This window comes from Echinops telfairi, unplaced genomic scaffold (assembly GCF_000313985.2).
Source record: "Echinops telfairi isolate 266 unplaced genomic scaffold, ASM31398v2 ScPeMD7_7417;HRSCAF=8455, whole genome shotgun sequence".
Taxonomy (NCBI): domain Eukaryota; kingdom Metazoa; phylum Chordata; class Mammalia; order Afrosoricida; family Tenrecidae; genus Echinops; species Echinops telfairi.
The window spans coordinates 3,880,215-3,887,190 of NW_022111317.1; the positions used below are offsets into that span (position 1 = coordinate 3,880,215).

General features: G+C 55.0%; 1 pseudogene; it reads left to right on the plus strand.

The window, feature by feature from the left end:
- The first annotated feature begins 873 nt into the window (after positions 1-873).
- On the plus strand, positions 874-3,975 carry LOC101644623 (annotated as a pseudogene).
- Positions 3,976-6,976: the final 3,001 nt, after the last annotated feature.

A 6,976-nucleotide genomic window follows, 5' to 3' on the forward strand; every position in this document is an offset into this window, starting at 1 on the left:
TTCTCCTGTCCCGGTCAGGGAAGTGCGGGCAGCAACTCTTGGCTCAGCCCAGCGCCCCTGCCGCCCCATATCTGGTTCCTTCTCCCCCACCCCCCCACCCCACCCCACCAGAGTTTCTGAGCCTTCTTGTTGGAGAACTGGCAGCTCCCAGCCAAAGGGGCTGAGGCAGAGCGACCGTGAAGAGGAGGTTGACAAAAAGAGGTCCCAGTATCCCCATGGGTGAAGGATGAGGCTTTCTACACCCATAAAGATTTACAGTCTCAGAAACCCCCAGGGGCAGTTCCACCCTATCCTAGAGGGTCACTATGAGCCGCAGGGACTCAGTGGCAGTGAATGAGTTAGAGCTTGTCCCCAGTGGCAACCCTGATTGGCACTCGGACCTCTTCATTCCAACCCCAACCTTCTCTGTAATGTGTACACACAAGCCAACCCTGAATCTGGTTCAAAAGCAACAAAATCTTTGCAACACACACATACACCCCTGCCCCGTGTAATCACTCGGCTCAAATCGCTTCCTTTTCCCTCACAAGAGTCTGAGCTGGGCGCCTGCTGACTCAGAACTTTCTAGATTGAATTACTGTTCTTGCAGCAACCCCCGAGTCACCGATGCCTTCCTGCCCAGTCAGTCACAGATGCATGCAAGTGCAGTTTTTAAAAAATTAATAAATCAAGTTACCGGGGGCTCGTACAGCTCTGATCACAATCCATCCATCCATCCATTGTATCAAGCATATTTGTATATTTGTTGCCATCATCATTTTCAAAGCATTTTCTTTCTACTTGAGCCCATGGTATCAGCTCTTCTTTTTTCCCTCTCTCCCCACCCTCTCCTCCTTGTGAACCCTTGATAAATCATTGATTCTTATTATTTTCATGTCTTACAACGTCCGCTGTGGGGGTAACCAGCCCCTCACAACTACCACGGGCTCGGCAGATGCAACTGTACGGTTATGATAGAGACTACGAGAGACAGGAGAGTGAAATAAAGGAGCCAGGCACATTTCATGGTAGCATGCTCACCTCAGCTCCTCTTGGTGGGAGCTGAGAGGTGGGAGATAAGAGGGCAGGAGAAAGCTGTGATTTATTTCTAAACAAAGCTTCTACATCTTTGGGGGCATGCAAGCCTCCTGATTACAGGTCATAGGAAGGGGTTGTAACACAGGCAATACAAGCAATAGGAGGGGTGTGACCTAGGGCCGTACACGCAATAGGAAAGGGAGGGAATAGAGGGACATATGTGGCAAGTGGGCGGACCCTACGCTCAATATAGTAGCCTCACCTTAGTCATTCTTGAGTGGTCCTGGGCTTGCCTTCAGGCTCCCCTTCAAGGGAACAATCACTATCCTTATCAGAAGGGGGTGGGCCCTGCTTAGGCTGAGACAGACTATACTGTCTGGTTGCTCTAGATGGCTGATTAACCCTTAGGGAGAACAACCTCTGACCTGCTTTCGTTGACCCCCTAATGTGCAGTCATTTACCATGCTTAGTAAGTAGCGTCTTGGGTTTGGCATATATTTGGGGGAGACAACTTGGGAGACATCTTTCTGTATCCCACAGTCCGCTGTCTCCCTGCACCCACGTTTCTGTTGTTGGTCGCCCTAGGGGGACCGCAATGTTGGTCATTGCAATCGGTTTCCCCTGTCTCCTGTTTCTCCCCCCACCGTCCCCCTACTCTCATGGTATTGCTACTCTCCTTGCTGTTTCTGTCCTGGGTTCTGAGAGCTCTTAGCTGTACCAGTGTGCATGCTCTGGTCCAGCTGGATTTGTAAGGTAGAACTGGGGGGATGATAGTGGGGTAGAGGGGGACATTAAAGAACTGGAAGAATGTTGTGTGTTTCATTGATGCTATACTGCACTGCACCCTGGCTGACTCATCCCTGCCTTGTGACCCTTCTGTGAGGGGATGCCCAATTGTCTACAGATGGGCCTTGGGTCTCCACTCTGACCCACCTCCTTTGCATTGATATGATTGTTTGTTTGGGGTCTACTGATGCCTGATACCTAATCCTGTCGACACTTGGTGCTGATACAGGCTGGAGTGCTTCTTCCATGTGGGCTTTGTTGCTTCCCTGATAGATGGCTGCTTGTTTAACTTCAAGCCTTTAAGACCCCAGATCCTATATCTTATAATAACCGACACCATCAGCTTTCTTCACCACATTTGCTTACACACCCATCATGTCGGGAAGGTGAGCATCACAGAATGCCGGATTATTAGAACAAAGTGGGTGGAGCTCTGCAGCGAACAAAGAAGTCGGCGCCCTGGACAGCCCGCCCGCCGTCACCATGCCCACCAGATCCATTTCGGCCTCATCAACTGCGGCAACAAGTACCTGATGGCCGAGGCCTTCGGCTTCAAGGTGAATGCGTCAGCCAGCAGCCTGAAGAAGAAGCAGATCTGGACACTGGAGCCGCCGCCCAACGAGGCGGGCAGCGGGGCCGTGTGCCTGCGCAGCCACCTGGGCCGCTACCTGGCGGCTGACAAGGACGGCAAGGTGACCTGCGAGCGCTAGGCGCCCGATGGCCACTGCCGCTTCCTGATCGTGGCGCGCGACGACGGCCGATGGTCCCTGCAGTCCGAGGCGCACCCAGCACCGAGGACCGCCTGTCGTGCGTCGCGCAGAGCGTGTCGCCGGCCGAGAAGGGGAGGGTGCACATCACCATGCACCCGCAGGTCAACATCTACAGCCTGACGCGCAAGCTCTCCGCGCACCTGAGCACGCGGCCGGCCGACGAGATCGCCGTGGACCGCGACGTGCCCTGGGGCGTCGACTCGCTCATCACGCTGGCCTTCCAGGACCGGCGCTACAGCGTGCAGACGGCCGACCACCGCTTCCTGCGCCACGACGCGCGGCTGGTGGCGCGGCCCAGCCGGCCACCGGCTACACGCTCGAGTTCCGCTCGGGCAAGGTGGCCTTCCGCGACTGCGACGGCCGCTACCTGGCGCCGTCGGGGCCCAGCGGCACTCTCAAGGCGGGCAAGGCCACCAAGGTGGGCAAGGACGAGCTCTTCGCGCTGGAGCAGAGCTGCGCCCAGGTCGTCTTGCAGGCGGCCAACGAGAGGAACGTGTCCACGCGCCAGGGTGAGTGGCGACGCAGCCCGGGACAAAGCGCCCCGCCTCCCCGGCCCGGCTCTCCTCCCGCCCTTTCGCGCCCGCGGCGCCGCGACTGCGACGGCCGCTACCTGGCGCCGTCGGGGCCCAGCGGCACTCTCAAGGCGGGCAAGGCCACCAAGGTGGGCAAGGACGAGCTCTTTGCGCTGGAGCAGAGCTGCGCCCAGGTCGTCTTGCAGGCGGCCAACGAGAGGAACGTGTCCACGCGCCAGGGCATGGACCTGTCGGCCAATCAGGACGAAGAGACCCATCAGGAGATCTTTCAGCTGGAGATGGACCGTGACACCAAAAAGTACGCCTTCCCCACCCACACGGGCAAGTACTGGACGCTGACGGCAACTGGGGGCGCGCTGTCCACCGCCTCCACCAAGAATGCCAGCTGCTACTTTGACATCGAGTGGTGTGATCGGCGCATCACCCTGCGCGCCTCCAATGGCAAATTTGTGACAGCCAAGAAGAATGGGCAGCTGTCGGCCTCGGTGGAGACTGCAGGGGACTCGGAGCGCTCCCTCATGAAGCTCATCAACCGGCCCATTATCGTCCTGCGAGGGGGACATGTCTTCATCAGCTGCCTCAAGGTCACCAGCACCCTGGACGCCAACCGCTCCAGCTACGACGTCTTTCAGCTGGAGTTCAACGACGGCGCCTGCAACATCGGAGACTCCACAGGCAAGTACTGGATGGCAGGCAGCGACTCCTCGGCCACCAGCAGCAGCGACACCCCCGTGGACTTCTTCTTTGAGTTCTGTGACTACAACAAGGTGACCATCAGGGTGGGCGGGCACTACCTGAAGGGCGACCACGCAGGGGTCCTGAAGATATCCTCGGAGACCATTGACCCCGCCAAGCTCTGGGAATACTAGGTGCCCACCCCCCACCCCCAATCCCCGTGTCCCAGCCCACTCCCTGCTAACTTCCTTCTCTAGGTGGGCTCTGAGCTGGTGTGGAGCCCCTTGTCTTTCAAACTGGAAACCCCAGCGACCCCCCAGCCTGCCTCTCAAACGGTCAGTGGATGTGCCCGGTCACTGTGCGGAATCAGCACGGTCGGGCAAGGCTGGCACGCTTTCTTCTGACCTCAGTCGACTCTGAGCCTTATTGCCCTGAAGCAGCCAAGAGAAATGGGGGGGTCCTTGGTGGGATTCTCCTGCCCCACTCCCATCCCTCGGGGTGGAGGTGGAGTGTTCTGAGCTCCTTAGTACAGCGGGCCAGCTCTGCCCACTGCCCGCTGTGGGGTCCTCTCCTCCGACCTCGAGTCTAGTCTTCACCCTCCCTGCCCTGACTGGAAGCAGAAAATGACCAAATCAGTATTTTTTTTAAAGGAGTTTATTGCTGGTGGCGCCCTGGCAAGCATGTAGTCCCCAAGGGGACCGCCGCAGCTGGTGGGGGGGCAGATGGGCACCCCTAGTTCAGAGCTTCCGGCCTCTACTTCTCTAAGGGGCTCTCTTCTGGCCTCTGCCTGTGTCCCACCTGGTGGTGCTGGCTGCCCTCCCCCACAGGGCCAGAGCCCTGCAGCAGGATCGGTGCTTCACACTTATGACCAGAATCTTCTGGAACCTTCTGGAATCCTGGGGTCTACGGGCCCCACACTGCCTCGCTGCTCTGCCAGCCCCTCCCACTGCTGGTTTGTCTGCCCTGCATCTCACTCTGGGTGTCTTGGTCTTTTATTGTTTGTAAGTCATTTGTATCTCTCAACGCCCATGATAGTAGCTTCAAACTGGAAAAAGGATAAAACATTAAGTCCGGGAAAAAAAAAAAAGAACAAAGTGTTCTTGCATTGGGTTGGGGGGGCTTGAGTAGAGGCCCAATGTCCATCTGCTACCTTAATACTAAACCTCTAAATATAGGTACATAGACCTATATCCCTATCAATATATTTACATATATACATGCCTACACTCTTACCTCTTTGAATGTCTTTTGCCTCCTAGTTCCTTCCTTTATTTCCTTTTACTTTCTTTCTGTCCCACTATCATGTTTGACCTTCATTCAGCTCTCAGTAATTCCTCTTGGCTGTATTGCACTTGATCAAACCCACCAGGCAATCTACGCCCTCCTTGCCATCGATTTTAGATCACTTGTTGTTCCCTTGTCCCTGGGTTTGTTGTCCCCTCCCCTTCCTTGCCCCCACATCCCCCTCTCGCAGGTAACCTCCTGGAACCTTCAGTCCTATTGTTTTCTCCTCGGTATTGTTTATCCTGCTTATCTTATATAGATAGACATGGAGGAAGGGGCGGGGGGAAAGCCTAAATAGTATCAGGTCTGTCTATTGACCCTTATGAATGTTTTCTAATCAAGTCTGATAGGGTGCCAAGCACTGCCCACTTCCTGCACTGTCTGCAGTGCTGTCCCATCAGTGCTATGGGTCAGTGAGGGGATGTTGTGCCAGCCCTTTGGTCCTCTCTGTGCATTGGCTGCTCTGAGCAGGAATGTCATCCCAGGGACTTGGTGGGCCAGGATGGGGTACACTCTCTCTCTCTTTCCCTCTTAGTTTGCACCTGTGTGGTCTGGGCAGACCCACCACTCTCCCCGGGCTATATCTTCAGTACTGTCCTCTGTAGCGTCCCGGCCTGCAGGACGCACGAGCAGGGCCCTGGAGGGAAAGACGAACCTGGATGGAAGGAAAGACACGGAGACGTGGAGCAAGACAAAATGCTGATCAAGCTCGATTTATTTGGGCAAAGCTCGGGGCATATAAAGAGGAACTGGGAGGTGCATATTCTAATAAGGTGTGCTGCACAACATCCAATCCAACATGTATATTATAATGAAGCATGAGAATGTTAACCAATCAGCTGCAGGTAAAAGGGCGCGCGCTAGTTCTCAAAGACGTCCTGCATGCAGACTAAGGTTCATCAGGCGTAATGCAAAGTCCATCGTATTCCCAATATGGTATGTCTGTAGTCCAATGAGCGCTCGGCATTTTTAGCCAATGGGTGAAAAGGTCAGCTTTTACAACTGCCCGTGCTACAAAGCACGTAGCTAGGAACGCGGAGGTTGGGTTGGGCAGGAATTTAGGCAGGGCCAGTTCCCCACAGGTTTAAGCAAATGAAAGAAGAAACTTAACAACCAGGAAGCAGCCAAGTTCGGCTACGTGGCTGAGGCTAAGGCCTTAATGGCCACCGGCTCCCAACAGTCCTCTGCAGTGCATTCTTCTGAGGAGAGGGTCGATGTACCTGGGATTGGGGCCAGCCCTGCAGACCTGTTAGTTTGCTGCTTCATGACAGTATGTTGCCCTCCAGGCTTGGCGCACCAGGTTGAGGTCTGGTCCCTCTCTCCCTTTCCTGTGAAGACGTAAGCAATACCCTCTCCATGGGTGGGTTACTGCTCTGTTTCCCAACTACCCATATCCGTTCACCTCCCCGCTTTTTATTGGCTGCCATATGCATGACTGGGTTGGGTCTGACCCCTGCCAGAGTGCCTGGACCTCGCCCCAGAATTGATGCATTTTGTGGCTTTCCCCCTGTGCCCTTTTTAAGCTTACCTCAGTGGACTCATGTGCAAGCACAGTTTCTAAATGCTTTGCAGGCCTGGAGCCAGGACCTCCACTCCCCCCTCCTCCTTTTCCCTCCTGCACTGGGTGGGGCTCCTTCTCACTCACTGTGTCCATCCGGGTGGACTCGAGAAACAAATCCAGAGACACTCTGAGGTGCATAAGAAAGAGCTTTATATACAAGAGCAATTGTACATTAAGACAACATCCCAGCCCAGATCAAGTCCATAAGTCCGATATTAGCCCTTATGTCTGATACCAATCTATGAAGTCCTCTTCAGATTCACAAAACACATGCAATGACTCTAAACGCAGGGAGATCACAGGCCAGTGGGTGGAGAGTCTTGTGGATCCAGTGGCGGTGGAAGCATCTC